This window comes from Antechinus flavipes, chromosome 3, assembly GCF_016432865.1.
Source record: "Antechinus flavipes isolate AdamAnt ecotype Samford, QLD, Australia chromosome 3, AdamAnt_v2, whole genome shotgun sequence".
Lineage (NCBI taxonomy): Eukaryota > Metazoa > Chordata > Mammalia > Dasyuromorphia > Dasyuridae > Antechinus > Antechinus flavipes.
In genome coordinates, this window is record NC_067400.1 from 162,594,206 (window position 1) to 162,618,733 (window position 24,528).

The following is a 24,528-nucleotide window of genomic DNA, read 5'->3' on the forward strand; positions in this document are numbered from 1 at the left end:
CATAGGTAGGAGAATTTTCTGCATATCTTTATCACCAGATTATCATGGTTTCCATAATATTTTAGCTACTATTGTTTTCAACTATGAAAAATTATAATCAATATTTGCTATAAGTGAACAAGAGGCAGGTTTCAAGAAACATTTTGGCAAGATGGATTCTCTTATAAGGGAAGGGTTGAAACCTAGTTATGCTTTCAGCTCTACATCTTAAATGACAGATATTTTGTGACCATAGCGCTATTGGACATTTTAAAGAATCTGAGCTTTGTTTTAATATAGCATTTTAGGTTAATTTTATGTTATTATGATATTATTTTCCATATAGGTTCAGTAGAGTATGTAACTCGTCTCCTTTGTCCCTTTTCTTTATTCTATATATAGTAGGTCAGATGAGTTTAAGGAATTGGTTTTTGGTCTGAATTCAGCATTTTGAGAAGTAAAATGTCTCTAAAGTAGCATTTCATGGCAGTTAGTAGTCTGTATTGAAGTTTTCATATTATCATAACTTTAAAATACATATTGTACTTTCCTTTACCCTGAGCTCCTGGGAGCTGTTAACATTCAAGAACACAAAGGCACTAGTTTTCTAAGGGGGAAAAAAACTCAGCTCCATCCCTGCCTTTCTGCTAAACTTCTTATTCTTCTTAGGTCTTACCTGTAGCTATCACAAGGAGATAATCCATTTCCTGATGCTATTCACTTAGCTTCCTTAAATCACTAAGGATCAGAAGAACAAAGGACCATAGATTTATAGTTGGAAGGGACCTTGGAAGTCATCTAATCTAATTCTTATATTTTTGTCTCTGAGTAAATTTAAGGATGGGGAAATTAAAGGGTTTGTCTAAGGTGACTCAGGTAGTAAGTGGCAAAAGTAGGATTAGAACTCTGGTTTTCTAACTCAGAAACTTTGAATACTGCATATTAAAGTAGCAGCAGCAGCAGCAGCAGATCATAATACAGCAAGCAAAATTTGGAGTACAGAATTCCACTTCTATGGGGCCTGTCCCCTTCTCTGCCAAAAACCAGGGTAATTTGGAGCCAGCTCTTAGGACAAATTGATATTTAAATTTTCAGTGTGAACATTTATGCCTGAAAAATGCAGTTGCTACAAATCAGGCCTTGATTTATTGTTTCATTGATTGCCTTATGAAAATGTTAATAGTGCAGTTTAAATTTTGAAGTGAATATGTATACATTTTTTGTTTTCCTAGATAGCCTAGTTGTTAAACTTTTACTAGCACACCTCTGTACTGCTCTATAAACATTGTCTGAGCTCAGATTAGTGTAATAGAAGACTCAGGTGAAAAAATCATCACCAGACTAGATCTTATAACTGTGGGCTGTGGGATAATAATAACATTAACAATTGTTATTCTATAATATCATAATGTAACACATTATTAGTATAATAAAAATCATAATAACTGGCATTTATACAGTATTATGGGCCAGAACTTGAAACAAGATACTAATATTTAGGAATCTATCTGCCAAGGGAAAATCAGAAACTTTATGAGCAAAACTACAAAACACTTTCCACACATATTAAGTCTGATCTAACCAACTGGAAAAATATTAAATGCTCTTGGATTGGGTGAGCAAATATAATAAAGATGACAATACTACCTAAAACTAATCTATTTATTTATTTTAATGTTTAATTATATTATTTTAATGACCTAGAAAAAATAACAACAAAGTTCATATGGAAAAACAAAAGGTCAAAAATTTCAAGGGAATTAATGAAAAAAAATCAAATGAAGGTGGCCTAGCTGTACCAGATCTAAAATTATATTATAAAGCAGCAGTTACCAAAACCACCTGGTAGTGGCTAAGAAATAGACTAGTTGATCAATGGAATAGGTTAGGTTCAAAGGACAAAACAGCCAATAACTTTAATAATCTAGTGTTTGACAAACCCAAAGACACCAGTTTCTGGGATAAGAATGCATTATTTGACAAAAATTGCTGGGAAAATTGGAAATTAGTATGGCAGAAACTAGGCATTGACCCACACTTAACACCATCCATCAAGAGAAGGTCAAAATGGGTTCATGATCTAGGCATAAAGAATGAGATTATAAATAAATTGGAAGAGCATAGGATAATTTATCTCTTAGACCTGTGGAAGAGGGAGGAATTTATGACCAAAGAAGAACTAGAGATCACTATTGACCACAAAATAGAAAATTTTGATTATATCAAATTGAAAAGTTTTTGTACAAACAAAACTAATGCAGACAAGATTAGAAGGGAAACAATAAACTGGGAAAACATTTTTACAGTCAAAGGTTCTGATAAAGGCCTCATTTCCAAAATATATAGAGAATTGAGTCTAATTTACAAGAAATTAAGCCATTCTCCAATTGATAAATGGTCAAAGGTTATGAACAGACAATTCTCAGATGAAGAAATTGAAACTATTTCTAGCCATATGAAAATATGTTCCAAGTTATTATTAATCAGAGAAATGCAAATTAAGACAACTCTGAGATACCACTACACACTTGTCAGATTGGCTAGAATGACAGCGAAAGATAATTAGGAATGTTGGTGGGGATGTGGGAAAACAGGTACACTGATACATTGTTGGTGGAATTGTGAACACATCCAGCCATTCTGGAGAGTAATTTGGAACTATGCTCAAAAAGTTATCAAATTGTGCATATCCTTTGATCCAGCAGTGTTTCTACTGGACTTATACCTCAAAGAGATACTAAAGAAGGGAAAGGGACCTGTTCGGTTTTGCACACATATATTGTATCTAGGATACACTGTGACATATTTAACTTATATAGGACTGCTTGCCATCTGGGGGAGGGGATGAAGGGAGTGAGGAAAAGTCAGAACAGAAGTGAGTGCAAGGGATAATGTTGCCAAAAAAATTACCCTGGCATGGGTTCTGTCAATAAAAAAGTTATAATTAAAAAAAAAAAAAAGAAACGAGGTACTAAGTGGAATTGAGGAGACAATGGTTAAATTTAGTTTAGCATTTATTTAATCCTACAACAAATAATGGTTTCTTAGTGATTTAATGATTAGTTTATACTCCGTGTAGATCATATAAGCTGGGAACCTCAGCCAAAATTCAATTCAGAGAGATTCAGAGGGCAGAGAAGGAGACAGGAGCTCAAGTTCAAGCAACCAAGGAAAGAGGTAGGCCTCTAAGAAAGTTAACCAGGCCCCAGGAAAGGAGACAAGACTTTGAAGGAGATAATAAAGGATTTGGACTTTAACACCTTGCTGCACTCATGGTGATTACTGAACTGCAATGAAGGCTACTCTCGGAGACCCTAAGTAAACCTCAACACAGAACGTTACATTTTAGAGAGAACATTACATTTTGGCGTCTGAATGTGGGGCTGACAATCCCAAGTTCAGTGGAAAAGGCTCCGATCCTGATTTCAGTGGAAAAGTGTTCCTGACCCAGAAATTAGGGTGAGTAGAAGAAGGAAATTTTATAAAAGGCTAAAGTAGTATTCCAGTATTCTCTGATGAGAAAAGAGATTTCTCCACCCGAAAGGAAAATGTGTTGAAAGCTTGGTCAGACTGATAAAAAATCAAGGTTTAATTGTAACTTGGGAGCAGATGATTGAACTCTTAGAAACAATACAGAACACATCTCCTTGGTTCTCTAAGGAAAAAGAATTAAATCCAGATGAGTGGAAATTAGTAGGAGAATACTACAATAATAATGGACCTGACTCAATTTCCAAAGAAATACTTTATACATAAAACTTAATACAACTGGCTTTAAGAAATTATATAACTTATAGAATAAAGAAAAAGAAGAAAGAGCAGGAGAGGGAGGATCCAGAAAAACGAGGTGAAAAGGATGAAGAATTAGATAAAAATGGAGTTAAGTACAATTCTAAGTCATCCTCTGACCTACTTCCCTCAATTAACCCTTCATGGGTGGAGGAAGAAGGAGGAGGGGGAGAGGCAGTAACACATTCAGCATCACCTATGAAGCAGCCTATGACAAGATTACAAAAGGCATTTATTAAGGATAAAAGAGAAGGACAGGATATATCTGATTTAATAAATGCATACTCTGTGATTGAAGAGCTTGACTCTTCAGGTCAACAAAGGAGAAGGTACACTCCTTTTGATCTGGAAAAAATCAAGAATTTGAAAAAGGATTGCACTCTTTATGGGCTACATCATCTTATGTTAAGGTGTTACTAAAAAAATTGGCTTATGGAATCTTAACCCCTAGCGATTGGAAATTCATAGCAAGGACATGTTTAGAACCTGGACAAAACTTGTTGTGGTTTTGGAGTATAGTGAGTTATGCAAGATACAAGCCCAATGAAACAGGCAAACCAGAGTTAACATACAAATCACCTTTGACCAACTAGCAGGTGAAAGTCAGTCCGACAATTTAGCACAGATTAATTATCCCATAGCAGCATGTGAGCAAATTGCTACTGCTGCTGTAAAAGCTTGGGGTTCCTTCCCAGGAAAAGATGGAGGAGAAGCCTTCACAAAAATAGAGCAAGGTCCCAGTGAACCTTTTGCAGATTTTGTGGGACATTTGCAAACAGCTGTAATAAGAACCATTGGAGAAAATGCAGCTACAAGAATAATGATCAGACAACTGGCTAAGGAAAATGATAATGAGGTTTGCAGAAGAATTATATGGGGACTACACAAAGATGTTCTTTTAGAGGAGATCATAAGACGCTGTGCCACAATGCGCACAAATGCTTATTATACCCTGACTATGATGAACATAATCATGTTCCCTCTTGGCAAGGGACTTCTAGAGAAACTCATCGATGCTTTCAGTGTGGAAAAATAGGACATCTGAGAGCCCATTGTAGCTATGGAGATAGAGTGAGAAGATAGACTGAGAGAAGACCCAAAACCCTATGTCCAAAATGCCGCAAGAGCTTCCACTGGGCCCCAGAATGTAGATTGACCCAGGGAAATGAGAGGTGAGGCCCAGCTCTAAGATATCAAACAAAAGACAGGTGGGGCATGATGGCAGCTGAGGTTACACCCAGAGAGTCTTTAAAAGGTCAGGACTCTGATTTGATCAATCAGCAAAAAAGCAATCAGATAGCAGAAAGGGATTAGAATTGGGGAGAATACAGGCTTTTTTAACTCAACAGAAGGGCAGTGTCCAATGTAATTGCCAGGTGATGAGGAGAAATCTAGAAAGTAAATAGAAGGCACTAGATACATTAACTGCTTGGGAGAAAGGGTTTGTTTATATCGCTACAGATGGAGAAGGAATCAGATGGGAGCCAACGAGCACCTGGAGAGACAGAAAAAGAGAAAAACCTCAAAGCAAAGGAGAAGACCTTAAAAACATCTGACACTGAAAGAGCATGGCTGATAACAAGACTGTTGCAGAACTTCAAAATCAGCAGGAATCATTGGATTCCCTACACACATGAAGTCATGGACAAGAGATTCCTTTTGGACAATTTCTAGGACTTATGGACATGTATAAATCCTCATGTTGATTCATGTTATTTGTTACATCACTACTAGCCTGAGTTATGTTACTATGTGCTTATGTAATTTATGTAATTATGTGTAATACTGTAATGACTGTGCTAGCACCCAGGACACCCCAGAATCAGCTGTAGCCAGGATAAGCAAAAGTCCATCTTTATTCTTGGTCTTTAGGAGTAGAAGTGAAGGGGATGGAAGAGAATTTCTGCAAGCGCCTTCTCCCTCGTCTACCCCCGAGAGTGTGACTGGCTAGCTTTACTCTATCTCCTAGTCCCTCCTACAATCCTCTATACACCAAAATATTGAGCCAGTATAGATAGTGGAAAACCACTTTCCAATCATATGCCCATGGAGTATTGTCCAATCAGTAGTTAGCCTCAAGCACTCAGCAGTCCTGACCTCAGTGCATTGATTCAATAGTTCCAGCCCTCTATATAATACCTCCCATATTGATGGATTTATGTATACCTGTTTTAAGAGTGAGATCCTTCAGAAACCCACTAATCTGATTTGATTTCCCATTTCCTTTGGCATTTTCATCTCCCTTCCAGAGAAGTCAGGGAGGGTGTGATCACCTCTTTTTTGGGGGTTCTCACCTCCTTGAGAAGTCAGGGAGAGCATGACCTCCTATGTTCTAAAAACAAAAAAAGTGGGAGATGTTATGGGCCAGAACTTGAAACAAGTACTAAGTGGAATTGAGGAGAAAATGGCTAAATCTAGTTTACCATTGTTTTAATCCTACAACAAATAATGGTTTCTTAGTGATGTAATGATTAGTTTATACTCAGTGTAGAGTATATAAGCTGGGAACCTCAGCCAGGATTCAATTTGGAGAGATTCAGAGGGCAGAGAAGGAGGTAGGAGCTCAAGCTCAAGGAACCAAGGAGAGAGATAGGCCTCTAAGAAAGCTAAGTGGGCCCCAGGAAAGGAGACAAGACTGAAAGAGATAATAAAGGATTTGGACTTTAAAACTTGGCCGCACTCGTGGTGATTACTGAACTGAAAGGAAGGCTGCTCTCAGAGACCCCAAGAAAACCTCAAAAGAGAACATTACATTTTAGAGAGAACATTACAATATAGCACTTTAAAGTCTGCAAAGTGATTTTCCTCCATTATTTCATGTGAACATTCCCAAATGCCTAAGCAAAAACACAGGCTCTGGTATAATTTTAGGGGTAATAGGGAAGTCATTCTGTCTTCCAAATCTTACTCCATTAGATAACTACAACTTAAATTTTTACTCTCAGCATTTCATTTCTTTAATTTTAAAGCTTTGTTGCTTGTTAAAATGCAGATACCACTGGGAATGGCATTAGTTTATTTCAATTAAATTGAGTTCAATAACTATTTATTCAGCACCTTAAATTGTGATTCCTTGAAAGCTAATATTAGTCATCTGATAAGGTCAGAGCTTTGCTTTCTTCAAATAGATGATTCACTATCCCAACTGAGTGAATCCCAACTGAGGAGTTAAAAATGTAAAGAAAGACTGATTCTGAAAAGGAAAAGAAAAAAGCAAACCTTGATAGAAGTTTCTTTGAGGGTTGTGACTTGAATCTTTTGTGATGAACAGAAACAGCAAATATTTGTTCTGCTTTTTCAAGGGAAGTTGAACAAAATAATGTGCTCTTGATGAAAATGGTAACTTGATAAAATGTGGTGTTTCCAACATGACTTAGAAGCAAAATACTAAAATATGCAATGGAAAACTCCCACATTTCCCAAACCTTAGATAGCATAAGCAAAAATAACAAGTCAAAATCACAGGCAAAGAAAGTTGATTTGAGTCTTTGATATCAATGTCATTGTTCCCACAAAATTCATCCTGTGTGATTACTCAGTCCATCAGACTTATCATTTTAAAGCATTTGAGACAATGCAAAAAAGCCCCCTATTTAGATTTTTTGAAATGACAAAGCCCTAGTCTCAAAGTATACCTTCTGCAATATGGAATTTTGCAGGCTTTTGTCTTTTTATGTTATATTTTCCTCACTAATTTTAGATGACCTATATAGTACTTGTGAATAGTATTATTTTGCATCTAAAACTATTCTATTATAACTGTACAGCATTCACATTTTTTGGTTACTTTTTCTCAAACAGATCACATCTTCACACACATAAAATTAGCTGAAAGGTAAGAAAATACAGGATCTTTCATTTTTTTATTGTTTGCTAGTTATTTAAATGAACAACAGCTTTGTCAGGTGAAGAACTCTGGAAGCCAATGGCAAAATGGATTCAAAATACAAACTTAAAAAAAATCTTGCAGAGGATGATGAGGATGAAAAATTATAAGCAATTTCATTTCATAAAGCAATGAATTCTCTTCCATACTCTACTCCAATTGGGGTAAAGAGAAGGGAGTGAGCTGTCAGTCTCGCATCTACAGTGGGTCTTACCTGGAAAGCCAAGGGAGTAGAAAGTTGACATGGGTTTGATTTTTAAAAAAGAATCAAATAGCCATCATGAAAATGAATTCAAGTAGTTAAGTATTTTTATTTTTCCACAAGGGAAAACAAGGGGAAAAAAAAGAAGATAAATTGGCTACTGAGATTGAGTCAGATTACTCTGGTTCTGCAACCGTTTTTCTGGAGTAGTGAGACTGCCAGCTCATAAGGCCTGTGGGGAGACTTCTTTCCTCAAGGCATAACAATTCTGAGGGCTTGAGATATTGATTCTAAAGTTATGTGGAAGAGAATTCATAATAAAAACTTGGAACAATTCACGGAGCTTATTAACATTGAAAAAAAAAACACAACTGAGAAAATCTCAACAAATAAACAATGCCCATGTGTCTTTAGCCATTACTACAAAATTTTTATAAGAATAATCTAAAATATCAATCAAGGACACCTTTAATGATAGTGTGAGAAGAGATTAGCCAGGTTTTTACAAATGATATTCTATAACCACATTTTTACAATTGAAGAATTGAATGGAAGATGTAGAGAATACAAAATTCCTTTATGTAAATATTATGTGATTTTGGAAAATGCCATCTTGAAGGCTTTTTTTCAATTGTCTCCTTTTCACATGTTAAAATCATATAAAAATTCCTTAAAAGATGTATATAGGTGTTTTTTTTTCCCTCAGAAAATTCTCATTTGGAAAAAGGTGAGACATTAGGGACTAAAAGATAAATGGTATAAAGACACACAGAAATATAGACTGAAAATTCCTAGGCTTGCTTTTCCACTTGTCCTACAAGAGATTTCTTTCTGTCTACTGTTCCAAGATAGTCCTTCAACATGGTTGGGGACAGAGAGGATCCCGTGGTTCTAAATAGGGTGGGATACTCACAACTGCTTGCTGTTTTTGGCTCCTGATACTATCACAGAACAGAGGTAGAACTTGGAACATGATCTGGAGAACCATATTCACTAAGGTGGGCATCTTGAGTAGAGAACAGATGAAACATTGTGTCCCCAAACAGACCATCACTTCATGTGAGACCATTTTTCTAAAAGAGATCAGACTGGAGCTGCTTTGAAACCTGAGCAGCTAGGGAGATTGGGCTGGGAGATTATTGAGGTTTTTCTTTGTTCTGCCTCCCTCCCAATTCTCTAGAGTCAATCATAGTGGCAAAAGAGTGTGGTTGTCTTTCTCTGTCTTTGTCTCTGTCTCTCTCTGTTTGTCTCTTTCTCTCTCTGTCTCTGTCTCTCTGTATGTGTGAGAGATGGGGGTGGGGGTGGGAAGAATTAGATAAAATAATTTTTTGTTGTATCTATTGATACATTAGCATTTCAAATGTCACCTGGAATGATCTCTAAGTAAATGTACATACCCTTTCCAATTTTAATTAATTTTTTTGTTATTCTGAACTCGAAGATCACCAACAACCATGAAAGAACTGAAAAAAAAAAAAAAACAGAATAAGAATGAAACATGAATTTCTACTGCATTTAGCTTGCATTTTTAAATAATATGATTCTACATTTTAATTTTAAAATTAGTTGGCTTGTCTGTCTCCTTCTAGATTTCTTAGTCTCTTCTGTGCTTTTAAAATGCTATAATGACCAAAAAAAGTTTGTAGTGGAGGGAACACAGCCAATTAACCAGGGGAGATGAAAGATTATTGTGAGAGTAGATACAATAGAGGGGGAAGACAGGGCAGAATGGGATCACTTCTACATATAGAATAGTTTTTCCTTGGCAAAAGGAAGGAACATTTTTTCCTTTTTCCTAGAAGTAGAAGATGAAGTAGGAGATAGTGAAAGAATACACCAGAGTTTGAGCAAATGAAGGCAGGGGTAGAAGGAACTCTTGGTGAATGGTCTCAATTTCTTAGTGACATAGGAAACATATTTCTCAGCTAAAGGAGTGAAGGGAGGGGGAGTGACAGGAGATTTGAGAAAGGATAAAAAGGTTTGGAAAAGTCATTACAGTCAATCAAGTAAGTAGTTATAAAAGGATTGCCTTGCCACAATGAAGCCCAATTGAGATTGTGTAATATAAATTTGTAGTGGCCCCAGTGAGCACATTTTCATAATTTTCTTCAGCTTTACTTAGCAGCATGTGTGTAGGACCAAGAGCAGTGGATGATGGGTATAATCCAATACTGAGGCTTGGTGGGGCAAGGATAAGGCAGTAAAGAACTAAAGAGGACTAAAGTTTGAATAGTCACAGTGAATGATGTATATACTCTATGATGTCCTAATTTTCACAAAATATTAGAGGAAGGCATCTAGTGAATGAATGAACATATGAACAAAATATTTATTTAGTATTTACCATATTCAAAGCACTGTGCTATACAGTGAAGATAAAAATAGAAAAATAAACAGTTCTCATTCTTAAAGAGTTCACATTTTAATGGGAGCAAACAAAATATAAGGAATTGTGCTCTGCACATTGATTATAGTCTATGTAGAGGGTTTGTCTGAAGACTCAGATAAGAACCACACAGAATTCATAAGGCATGAGTGAGTTTAGATGTTCTCTGGTAGTGGTATTGCTCAGTAAAACACATTTCATCAGCAAAGTTTTTTTAAATAAAAAGTTGAATTATGCAGTTGGATCATTCATCTTAACTTGATTTAGCTGTAAATGACTTTTGGTTGTTTCTGAAAATCTAATCTATCCCCAAATTATGAAGCTATAATATCTTTGTAGATATAAAAGGGGATGTGATATTTTCTGAAGGCAACTCCTAACACGTGTAGCTCAGTAGAGCAATACTGAAATATGTTGAATGAGAGGACTTAAATTAAATCTTCTGGAGGAAATGACATGCATTTGAATTGATAAAAATCTTTCTGTTTAAAATCCAATATTATTATTTTGTAGTGACACTTTTTATATATTAGTGTGATTTAAGAATCAAAAACATGTTTTGGTAGTGGGGGTGAGGCAGTAAGAAAGAATATAATATAATGGTACTGGGGAATGAGGTATTTGAAAGGTGAAAAGACATTAGAAGTATACAAAAGGGAACAAAAAGGGAATCCAAAAACTTGAAAAAAAATCTCATTCTTCATAGATTTTTCTCCCTGGGAATTAGTCTTTCAGCTCTTGTGCAAAACTATGCTTTTGGTACAGAAGGAGACTCATAGTTCTATATTGATATGAGTGAGTCACCTTGAAGTGAGAAATTGGAGTTTCTGAATTCTTGGTCATTTGTTAGGAATAGAGCTTATTTTACACAATTTCAAAATTGAAAACTAAATTTATAGGTAAGGTCTGTTATTTAACTTCTTTAGGTTGCGTTCATTTATACTCAAGATAGCTACCTGGAAATTCTTAATATGTTTTTTCTAAAAGTGACAACATATGCTCCTTTAATTCTCAGTTCTAACACTTACACTTATTGATTGTGATACAGTAAAAAATGTGCTACAAAATTACATCTCTCCTCACTAATTTTAGATTGGCTACATGCTTATGAACACTATTAATCTTACATGTAAAACTGCTCTACCCTTATTACAGCCACATAGCTTTTAACTCTTCTTTTGTTAATTTACCAGCAGAGCTCCCATTGTTTTTCCAATGAAAAATTGGGCTTTTTTATGGAGTTCAGAGCCAGTAATTTCCTTGTTCCAGTTCCATCAACTTCCTGGTAGTATTGTTTGAAGCATCTAGACACTGATGTGTAATCCAACTGTTTCCCTAATATGTGGGAAGTAGTAGCAAATGGCTTGTTTATCCCATAAACAGTTCTAGTGCAGGGTGTGTGTGTGTGTGTGTGTGTGTGTGTGTGTGTGTGTGTGTGTGTGTATTTAAAATTCCTTTCCCATGAAAATTCTGGCCAGACTAAGGTTGGCATAGATTGCATTGCCATTGGCACCAAATCATGTTGAAAGAGTTGGAGAGAAAAAAATACAGAATTATTCTCTTGCTGACTTCCTGTCATATTTCTCAAATCTCTCTTCGTTTACTCAAATTCTTAAATCTGCTTTGGACTTTAAATCTTGGCAAATGATCTCTCCTCTTACTTTACGAAGACCATCAGTTCATGGATTTAGACACATTGAAAGCATTTGACATTTCCACATTCATATGACCCCCAGGGCTTTAAAATCTTCCTTATCTCCAAGTCTATGATCCCACTATGATTTCATAGGATTTAGATTTAGAAGGGACATTAGAAATCTAGTTCAACTTTCTTATTGTAAAGATGGTGAAACTGAGACCTGAAGATTGTGTCAGTGATGAGTTGAATTCAAATCCAGTTCATCCACTCCAAATATAGCATTCTTTCCACTATACCATATGCAATGGCATTCTCCTTAAGTTTCCATAATCTTGATGACAACCTACTTTAATCTCTCTCTTATTTCCTTATTTCTTTTTTGATTTCTTCCTGCTTCAGAGAAATAGGTATCTTTACTTGTTTTCAAGATGAACCCTGTTTCACCCTATCCTTTTCCACTCTTCCCCCATCAATTATCCTTTTGCTTTTTTTATATCTTTAATATGTCCTTCTCGATTACCTTTTTTCTTTTTTGAGAAATATGCTCAGATCTTTTATAATCTGAAAAATCATCTTTAAGATTTAATAATTCCCAAATCTATCATTTCATCTCTTTCTTTCTATTCACTGCCAAACTTCTAAAAAGTACAACCTCTTTTCCCTGCTCCCCTCTCTACTTCTTCAACATGCACTGACTGCTCAATGTATTGCAAACTAACTTCTATCCTCACCATCTTACTGAAACTATTTAATCAAAGGTCATGTGTAACATCCCAAATGCCAAAAGTGATGTTCTTTTTTCAGTGTTCATCCTTCTTGACTTCCTTGTAACATTTGACACAGTTGGAACTTCTGGATATATTGATTTCCTTGGTTTCTGTGACATTACATCTTTCTGTGTCTCTTCTAACCTCTCTGACTGATGAAAGTAACTCATAATAATGACTATCAATTTTCTCAGGGAAATATAAGCTGAAGTTATCTGCTGACAGAAGGTAAATGGGATTGGAGACTTGAGGAGAAGAGGAAGTATAAAACTGGTGCTGGGAGGAAGTGTTACTGATAATAAAAGATGAAAATATAACTACCATGAAACAATGGAGATCTACTAGAAATTGAAGTGAAATGAATTTGTAGTGGACATAGTCGATAAGATTTCATGCTCTGTTCTAGAAATCTTGGGCAATAGCAACAGAAAGGTTGAGGGTGGGGGTACTTCGATATGGGGATTATTAGCATGGTAGGATGAATCAAATGTAAGGGAACAAGAGATTTTGTAAGAGGAAAGTTCATTGTTTAAAAGGCTGATCATACTGGGTCAAAAACTCAGCAAGAGTTGTAGGTTGAGCACATGATTTGAAGTTAGAAGAGCTGGGTTTGAATGTTATTTTTCTTTTACTAATGGTATGATCTTAAAAAAATTGCTTCATCTCAGTTTCTTTGTTTGTATTTGATGGATTTGTACTAGATGATCTTTAAATCTTATCCAATTCTAAATTCTATGAACCTATGAAGCTGAAAGAGGAATGTTAGACTGGGAGACTAGGAAGAGATTAAGACTGTAGGGAGTCATGATCTATTAATCAGATATTAAGTATTATGTTATAAGCATTTTGCTAAATGTTTTATTGCAAAGACAAAAATGAAACAGTACTAACTTCTTAGGAGTTTATATAGAGGAAGATAACATACAATTATCCCTTCATATGTATTTGAAAAATCTAAATAAAAAATTTCATATCTCCCTTTATACAGAGAAGAAATCTGAATATACTATATTAAAAGATAAAATATGTTGATATTATGCAAAAACTATATATATGTTTTGTACATTTCTGAGTTTCTAAACTTTTTCTGTGTTGTCTGCTGGTCTTCCTGTCTCATCTTTGTCTTCCACAAAATCTCCCCCTCAAAAAAAAAAAAATTCCCATTTAATTTCTTTATGGTGACTGGTGATACATGATGGAGAAAATCTTAATGTAGAAGGGATAATTATGCATAGTTATAAGTAAATGTAAAATAAGGCAGCTAGGTAGAGCAGTAGATAGAGTTCTGAACCAGGATTCAGGAAGACTCATCTTCTTGAGTTCAAATATGACATCAGATATTTACTAGCCGTGTGACTCTAGGAAAGTCACTTAAAGCTGTTTGCCTCAGTTTCCTTATATGTAAAATGAACTAGAGAAGGAAATGGCAAATTATTTCAGTAACTTTGCCAAGAAAATTCCATATGGTGTCTCAAAGAGTCAGACATGGCTGAAAATAACTCAATAACAACAAAATGCAAAAGATAAACAAAATAGATATATAAATTTAAGATTTTTTTTGAGAGCAGAAGGTGGAACTTAAAAGGAAATAAAAGCTTATGTAGTGATAGTTGAACTAAGTTTTGAAGGAAATTAGGGACTTTAAGACATTGATATATTTATTTCACACTTCATGAGTCAGTGAATTGGCTTTAGAGAAAATTCAGAAATAAGTGAATCATATATGAAATTCTCCCTTATCATCTCACCTTTCCTTTTTCAGACATTCACCTCCTTTTCAGCATCTTCTAGATCTCCCTTTTATAGCCTACAGCTAATTTATCTGGCTTTTTTGTTGCCATGATCTCCTCCAATAATGAAACACATCTATCCAGTATCTAATTCTTTTAGAGTCCCTGGTGTTACTTAACTGATCTGATAGACTAATTTGTTCTAATTGGTGAAGTCCACCTATTTATTTCCAGACAGTTTATTTCCAGTCAAGTTATGAAGGAGGGAAGAGTAATTTCTGGGGGTGAAGATGAACATAAAATTTATAATAATGGGAAACGACTTCCGGTTAAGATGGCGGAGAGGAGGCACACAGCTGTGTAGCTCCACGCTTTCTCTCACTATCCATCTCATTACAAGCCTCTGAATTAATGCTTGACTGAAAAAAAACCCACAAATAGTTACCAAGAGAAGCCATCCTTGAGATTCGCCAAGAAAGGTCTGTCTTTACTGGAGGGCTGGGACGGTTTTAGATCGGGCGCAGGCTGAGGGCAGCGGCAGTGAGAGCACGGGAGCAGACTGGAGAGGGGGTGGGGAGTGATCGCAGCCGTTTCTGCGGGGAGAGCTTCGCTACAGGTTTGGATACTTTGCTCCGGCAGCAAGTCAACAGCCCAGCAGAGAAGCTAAAAACACCGGGGCTGAAGAATACAACCCCAAACAGCTGGAGTCTCTCGGGACCAGGCCACCCCTTCCCCCCCCCCCCCCCCCCCCCAGTGACTCAGCACTCTTTGGGATCTCAGAGCGCAGGCGCAGCACAGTCGGGCTAGTGCCTCACTGCTGCGCCCCCCCCCTCCCCCCTGCAGTCTGTAGAGGAAGCTCGGTAACACACCCAGCCCCTCCCCCAAAGAAAGACTCCAGTTTTTTCTGTTTTTCTTTGCTAGTTTGTCTTTGATTATTAGACAGAATGAGCAAGAAACTGAAGAGGACTTTAACCCTTGACAGCTTCTATACAGATAGAGAGCAAACTCTAAATCCTGAGGAGACTAAAAACAGGCAGTCCCCAGGTGAATCCCCAAAGGAGGAGAACATCTGTTCGTCAGCACAGATGAACCTCATAGAAGTGATTAAAAAGGCTCTCACAAGGGAGCTAGAAGAAAAATGGGAAAAGCAGAGTGAGGCTTGGCAAAAGGAGAGGGAGGCTTGGGAAAAGGAGAGGGAGGCTTGGCAAAAGAGCCTGGAGAAGTCAGTTAGAGAGTGTATAAATAAGTAAAATCCTTGAAAAATAGGATTGGTGAACTGGAAAACAAAATTTGCGAAATGGAAAAAAATTCCACAGAACAAAAGAACTCAATGGGACAGTTAGAAAAAGATTTTTAAAAAGTGAGTGAAGAAAATACTTCACTGAAAATCAGAATTGAACAATTGGAATTGAATGACTCGAGGAGACAAGAAGAATCAGTCAAGCAAATCCAAAAAAATCAAACAATGGAAAAGAATGTGAAATACCTTCTGGGGAAAACAACAGACCTGGAAAACAGATCCAGGAGAGACAATCTGAGAATCATTGGACTTCCAGAAAAACATGATGAAAAAAAGAGCCTGGACACTATTTTCCAGGAAATTATCAAAGAGAACTGCCCAGAAGTCATAGGAACAGAGGAAAAAATAAAAATTGAAAGGATTCATCGATCACCTACTGAAAGGGATCCTAAAATCAAAACACCAAGGAATATAGTGGCCAAATGCCAGAACCCTCAGATGAAGGAAAAAATATTGCAAGCGGCTAGAAAAACCCAATTCAAGTATCAAGGAGCCACAATAAGGATCACCCAGGATCTGGCAGCATCCACATTAAAAGATCGAAGGGCCTGGAATATGATATTCCGAAAGGCTAAGGAACTTGGTATGCAACCAAAAATAACTTACCCAGCGAGAATGAGCATCTTTTTCCAGGGAAGAAGATGGACATTCAACAAAGTAAGCGAATTTCATCTATTTCTGATGAAAAAGCCTTAACAAAAAGTTTGATCTACAAATATAGAACTCAAGAGAAATCTAAAAAGGTAAAGATTAATCTTGGGAACTATATTTCGACTATATAGATGTATAAAGAATGCATGTATACCTTGTTCTAGAAATTGATGTGGAAAGGACATTGTATAATAATGGGAAACATTTAGCCTGATCCAATCAACTATGGAAAAAAATGGAGTCATGTAACCAATGCAAAGGGATGTGGAGGCAACTATTGTTATTGAGAGGAGAGTGGGATTTATCTAATTCCTGTCCTGTGTGTGTATGTGGAAAACCTATTGGGGGAGTACAATTGATAATGGACAGATAGCCAAGAGAGTAGAGTCAAATTCAATCACAAATGAGTCAGGAAATATTTTAGTTACCCCTTATATCCAAAGCATTGTGGCATGTGCTGGGAATACAAAGGTAAATGGGAATGGGGAGATGTTGTAAGAAGCATTCTGGGTCAGATACAGCTCTGCAGTCCTTTCCACTTCTCAGACTAATAATAATAACTCATCATTATATAGCTTTTAAAAATCAGTAGAATGATTTCCCTAAAACTGAATTTTACATTTTAATCTGATTTGGGCTACACTTGGAGAGTGTTGTTGGATGCATTGAGCCTCTAGGTTGCTGTTTGATACCTCTGATTTGAGATTGGAGGAATTTTAAAGATCATCTAAACCAATTTCTACATTTTATAGATTAAGAAATGGATACCCAATCAGGTAGAATGATTGGGATTCAAACTCAGGTTTTCTGACTCCAAACTTAACATTTGTCCTGTGCTATCCAATTTGTTTTCTTGTTTTCCATGCATGTGTAGTAGTGGGAGGAGATGTGTTGAATAGAGCAGACAATTGAATAATCAGTTGTCTTTTTGTAGTAAAGACAATGACTAAATCTATTGTTGACAAGCTCATCTTCTTGTTTATGAATTATCCTTATAATTCTGCAAGCAATTATAACTTACAATGTGCCAGTGTTTAACTATGTGTTGGAACTATAAAGATGAATAAAATATAGACCTTCATTTCAGAGTTTATAATCTAGGAGAAGAAATAAGACAGGTATTACAAATGGCTATAACAAGATAGAAAGAGGTAAGTGTCATAATAAAGGTATAAAATGATTAAGGCTTTGAAGAAGAATAGGTTACTTTTATCTGGTGAGGAAGCAGGAAAAAGTTTCACGGAGCAGCAAATATTTATGCTGGTCTTGAAGGAGAGGAAAGATTTTCAGCAGCAGAGATGTTTGTAGTAAGGAAAATGCATTCCAGGTTTGGGATCAAGGAGGGAGGAGGGGAGAAATAAACATGGATGTAGGAAAACAGGGTACATTCAGTGAATGGTAAGAATTGAATTTGGCTGGAACATAGAACTGATTCCAAACTATATTTTCAGGAGGACTTTTTTAATGCCGGAGAAACTGAGCAAGATAGAGATTAGAGAGTATTTAATAAAATATTAAATGGAGAGATATACTGGGACCAATGATCCATGTTTGGTCCCAGGGCTGAATGAGACTATCCAAGAATCCAGCAAACAGAGTTCTCAATGACATATATACACATGGCTCAGACACAGAGGGTAGACTGAGGCAGGGGCGGAGTCAGGGTACTGAGAGTGGAAACAGGATTCTGACAGGGTGGAGTGAGCCTCTGGAGAAGGGATGACATAATCAGGGGGAGGCACCCTGGATATGGGGAGAGGCATCTTGATAAGACAGTATCTGATATTTTAATAGCTTGGGATGGGGAGAAGCATTCTGTTGTTCTATCAAGTATTCTGATAACGAGGGAGGGTTTTTTTTTTTTTTTTTTTTGCAGAACTGAGAAGCAGGGAAACCAAGGCAGGACTGAATCAGGATAATTAAAGAAACTGCGTCAGGACAATAAAAGAGAACTGTGGCATAACGTTTTTAATACCAGGTTATGGAAACTGGATTTTTTTTTCCTTTTGAGAAGGCAACAGAGAGCCTTTGTTGATAGAATTGAAAACTAAAAGGGATAGATTTTGTCATTTTACAGATGAGCAACCTGAGGTCCTTAAAGTGACAACCAAAATCATGTTGATGTTAATAACTAGGAGAATTGGGATTCAAATGCAGGTCTTATGATTCCAAAATATAGATATTTTAAAATAGAAATATTTTTCTAAGAACTCTACTTAGGGAGAGTAATATGGCAGTAGGTGGTTGATTGGTTGTTCATGTTCATGTTTAAAGAGGACAAAATGACATCATCTATATTGTGGTCTGATTTGGCCTACATGCTAAGCACAAATAGTCTATATAAACAAATAATCCAATAGAGTAGTGTAAGATTGAGCCTGAAAGAAAGATGACTAGATAAGGAATCTTGTACAATAACATAATTTTGTATATGTTAAAAAAGGAATAGCAAATTGTACATAATAAATTTGCAGTTTCATGTGCAATCATCTTTTTTTGTATACTATGTGATAGAAATGCTTGTTTTATTCCATAAATTAAAAATAAAATAAATTTAAAAAATAATTTTGATGACAGGTAATATAGATCTGAATTTAGAATGATGGCAGAGGGAAGAGATATGAGGAGACAAATATGAAGCATATTTTGGTGACAGTGGATTTGGCACTGGATATAGGAGTCAAAATATGGAAGTGAAAAATATTTCTGAAATTTGGGAGAATACAAGTGGCATTAAACAAAAATAAGTAAGTTCAAAAGATTGATGTGTTTATTAATAATATTCTTTTCTTCTTCCCCTCCTCAATTTGCTAGCCTGATTATTGTTTTGTTCACTAGCAAGTCTAAACAGAGGTTATTCTTCCCTATAGGTGAAGTATGCAGCTATCTAGATAATATAATATCAGTGGTACCATAAAGGTTTTAGAATTCCTTTAAGAGACAAAGTTTTTCATTCTATCCTTAGAGAGAAAAATTAAAATGCAATACCTCCAGGAAGAGATTACTTACTAGGAGAGATACCATGTATAGATATATACTAATAAATATTTGCCTGATATCAGAGTCACTTTAATTTCGAGGAAAGGGGTAGTGTTGGTACTGAGTACCTAAAATAGAGTTTCAAGGAAGGGTTAGGGGAGTACAGAAAAGAGCTTGGTGGCCTCCTTGACAAACTTTTTCTATTTCACAATTTTCTTCTGTCAAAAAGCTAAGGGAAGAAAAGACACATAGGACACCAATTGTTAATTTTGCTACTTATCAGCAATTCTAGTAAAAAAGATTTGGTGGAGAAAGGAGGTTGAAATTGTCATCTAAAAGGACATTTTAAAATTGTCTGTGGATTTAAATTATTTATGCTATCTTGCTTACTCATTAACACATGTAATAGAGAGTAGATGGTATCAGTTTAAAAAGTGACAGAAAGGCAAGACTTCAGTAATTCATTCTATTTCTCAGTCTGCCAAAGATGAACTAGATGCCATGCTGTAAACAAGTCATTCACCTCAGTGTCCCTTATGTTCTCAAGGAATGAATAAAATGACGACATTAGCCCATATCACAAAGGGATCATGGGCTTTAATGAATGTTTTTGAAGTGTTTTAAGGTCACTAAATGAATGTTTCCAAATGAGTACAAACTGGAAAGAATAATAATTTCTCTTGTTCTAAAGTTTCACAGGGGATATGAGAGTCATTAAGCAGTTATAATCTCAGCATTGTGTAATGCTCCTTTTGGAGCCTTACTTGAAATTTTGAATGCCAAAAAAAAAAAAAAAAAAAAAAAATCTTACAATTGAGAACAATTACAGATGTCTTGTTACTGAAGGAACCTAAATCATTCATAGGGTCCACTGCTTTGGGTTTAGTCCACGGTTCTCAGTTTAACATACATACTTTACAAGGTGCTAATTCAATTTGTTTCTAACAAAGATATGTGGTGTTAAGATTTCTAAATTTTCATTTTTTTTTTAAAGAAAATATATTCATTAGAAATCTCTATTCAATCATTAGTTATAGTCTTCAGTGTACCATCAGAGAATTTAGTTTTTTAAATGACCTCAATGACCATTTAGTCCAATTATTTCCAAAAAAAGAATTTCCACTTCAACATACCCGATAAGCACTTATTGGAATTTACATTGTTTGATCATATAACAAGTACCATCTTGTTTTGATTATAAAAGGGAAAGAAAACAAAAGAAATAAGAATTTTTAGGTGTATTAAATTTAATTGTAAAAGTTCTGTGCATAGTAATTAGTGTATTATAATGTTATTTGCAAGCATAATGTAGGAAAATGGTGACCAATTCATATTTTATTGCTATATAGCAACATTATTAACATGTTGATATATAAAAAAAAAATGGGTCTTTGTTTCTATGGGGAACTTGGGATCATTAAAGGAGATACAAAAATAAAACATAGTCCCTGCTCTCATGGAGTTCGTGACTTTTTGAAGTTGATGGAGGGTGGCAGGAACAAAACATATACAATTCCTTTGTATGTATTCCCTTACATCTATAAAATGACTTAGATTCTCAGGTTTTTTCTGGCTCTAAATCCCATGCCTCTCTGAAGTTCTGTCTTTCTTATCTTCCACATAACATGTCCACTCTTTCTTCCTTCAGGATGTCCAGGTCTTGATAGACACCATCTTTTGCCAATAATAACACCCTGGGTCCTGGTTACTTCATGGGAATGAAGTCTCTAACAATGATGCTGCCTTTTATGCATCAAGAGCTGGTTACTCAGAAAACTCAAAATGGCATTAGGCAATAAAAACTAGCTGAGCCAAAACAGTTAGTAGAAATGCTAGATTCCTAAGTTAAAATGTCATATTCTCAAGTTATTTTTATAGGAGAAAAATTGAGATCTAAGAGGACAAGGGGAGCCATTTTTTTGTCATCATTGCAATTGCTACCTAGCCATAATCACCAAAGTGTGATCTCAAACCTTCTTAGATTAAAAAAGCCAATGTCTATTTTCCTTCTGCTCTGTCTTCTCCCTTTGCTTCTCCCTTCCCCTTCCTTTCTTCCCTTCCTTTTCCCCCCACTTCCCATTTTTTCTCCTTTTCCCCATCTCCATCCTTCCTCCATCCTTTCTCCTTCCCTTACCCAGCCTAGATAATGAAGTGGTGGAGACAGGGAGTCAGCTGAGGCAGACATTGTGGGCTACTCCAGGATGTATTCTCCAACATAGCCACGTGACTGACCATAGAGCTGCCAGCCACCAGTGAAGACTATAAACTTCTGGAAAATATGAATAAACTGACCAGCTTGAAGCAACTAGAAAAGAAAGATATAGAGGTAAACATAAGTAGAAACCTAAAGGCAGCATTTCAGCCTTATCTGGATCAGATCACTTTAATTAAGGAGCAAATAGCAGTTCTTGAGCTGGCAGCCTCTAAGTTGGATGCATATTCAAAGAAACTAAGCAAAGTACAAGAAGTTAGAGAGGTGATGAAAGTATTCTTTAGCATAAAGATTTTAACTCCAAGAATGTTTCATAAGAGTGGAAATGAGTGAGATGGAACTTATCAAACGCCTATGTTTCTGTTCCATAAAAGGCAGTATTGCTGAAGATCCAAGGAGAATCATAACTCTACCCATAGCTAAATGAAGGGACAACCAATTACAATGAGGGTATATTGGAAGTTCTCCAGTTAGAACTAGCTTTCTAGTTTCAAATCTGTTTTTATGGATCTGTGGTAGACCAGAACTAAAGACTTTCCTATCAAATTAATCTTGTTTATCACTAGATTTGGTCATGTGAATGGAAATTGCCCTCTCCAAAGTTATCAATCACTTCTTAATTGCTAAATCTAATGATCTTTTCTCAATCTTCCTCCTTTTTTTTTTTTTTTTGACCTTTTCGCAGACTTTGTCAATGTTGATCACCCACTTCTATATACTACAGGTTTTTATCACGCTACTACTCTCTCCTGGTTCTCCTCCTACTTCTACCTCCTATCTGACCATTATTTCTTCTTAGATATTCATCCAATTAATGCTTGCTAAATGTGAGCATCCCACAAGAGTCTATCATAGACTTTCTTTTATTTTCCCTGAACATTAAATTACTTAATGAACTCATCAGCTCATAGCTCCAATTATCTTTTTTTTTAATAGCCTTTTATTTATAGGCCGATATATTATATATTATAAGCTATATATTTATATTATATGTATGGGTAACTTTACAACATTGACAATTGCCAAACTTCTTGTTCCAATTTTTCCCCTCCTTCCCCCCACCCCCTCCCCCAGATGGCAGGATGACTAGTAGATGTTAAATATATTAAAGTATAAATTAGATACACAATAAGTATACATGACCAAACCGTTATTTTGCTGTATGAAAAGAATCGGATTCTGAAATATTGTACAATTAGCCTGTAAAGGAAATCCAAAATGCAGGTGGGCAAAAATGTAGGGATTTGGAATTCAATGTAATGGTTCTTAGTCATCTCCCAGAGTTTCTTTCACTGGGTGTAGCTGGTTACTGCTCCATTAGAATTGATTTGGTTCATCTCATTACTGAGGATGGCCAGGTCCATCAGAATTGGTCATAATATAGTATTGTTGTTGAAGTATATAATGATCTCCTGGCCCTGTCATAGCTTCAATTATCATCTCTATTACAGATGATTCTCAGTTTTATTGATCTAACCCTAATCTGAATTCTGACCTTCAGTTTCCCAAAAGCAACTGCATCTCAAATTGGAGACATTTTGATCTGGATGTCTCATCTGAAATTCAATATGGACAAAACTGAATTCATTATATTTCTTCCTAAATCTTTCCTTCTTCCAAGTTTCCCTATTATTGTCATTTGTTGTTGCTTAGTCATTTTAGTTATGTCTACCTCTCCATTTGAGGTTTTGTTGGCAAGGACACTGGAGCTGTTTGCTATTTTCTTCTCTGAGTCATCTAATAGACAAGGAACTGAGGCAAAAAGGATTAAGTGACTTGTTTAGGGTTACATAGCTAATAAATGTCTAAGGAAATATTTGAACTCCGATCCTCCGGACTCTACCGCACACCTTAATAACCCCTATTATATATATATATATATATATATATATATATATATATATATAATATATATATATATATATATATATATATATATATATATATATATATAATATATCCTTCCTGGCATCAAAGCGCATAAACTAATTGTTATCCTCTATTTCTCACTTTCTCCTACTGACATTCTCAATCTATTGTCAAATCTTTTGCAACTTTTCTTATATATGTCTCCTCTGATAAGCTGCTCCCCTAATGCAGTGCCTTATCACCACATTTCCGGACTAGTCAGCAGGCTCCAGGCTGTTCTACCTGCCACAAGTCTCTATCCACTTCAATCCTCCAGTCAATTGTCTGTCAAATCAGTCTCCCTAAAGCTTGACCAAGCTACCCCTTCTCAACAAGCTCCAATGATCCCCTGTAACTTCTAGGATCAAATATAAAACCCTCTGGTTGTTTTGAAAACCCTTTACAACCTGGGCTTCTTCCTATCTTTCTAGTCTTCTTAAACTTCACTTTCATTTGCTTACTCTACAAGCCAGCAATATAGGGCTTCTTTTTGTTCTTAGACCATCTCAATTTCATCTCTAGATCATTTTTCCTTTGTATCCCTATCACTTAGCACAGGGTCTGGCACATAATAAGCGATTAATAAATGCTTATTGACTTTCCTTAATGTGATTTGCTGCTTCTTTGATCAAATTCCTTTAATGATTCCCTATTGCCCAATGAATAAAGTTCCAACTTGACATTTAGAATTACCCTTAATCCAGTACCAATTTATCTTTGTCAGTTTTACAATAGTTTTTCATATATTCTTTGTCATATTCAAAATGGACTCATGATCTCTTATATTTGACCCCATGCTTTCCTATTTTCTTGCTTTTGTTTGTACTGTTCCACATACTTTAGTCACTTTATTGATTCCCTTCTCACTGCTAAAATAAAGTTAGTCCTTTAAAATCCAGCCTAAATATTACATTTTCTATGAAGCCTTCCTTAGTAATGACTCTCTACCCATCAAGGTCACCTAATGCTTTGTTTTGCAACTGTTTAATGCATTCACTACTTAATTTTATTTATTATAATTTTCTCTATTTGTGCTATCCCTCTATTAAAATATTAGCTCCATTAGGGCAGAAATTATGTCCTTTTTTGTGTAATAACAG

At 35.7% G+C, this 24,528-nt stretch overlaps 1 pseudogene; it reads left to right on the forward strand.

Moving 5' to 3' along the window:
- The window catches only part of LOC127557086 (biogenesis of lysosome-related organelles complex 1 subunit 2-like), an 87,898-nt pseudogene extending 66,110 nt beyond the window's left edge, over window positions 1-21,788 (forward strand).
- Window positions 21,789-24,528: the final 2,740 nt, after the last annotated feature.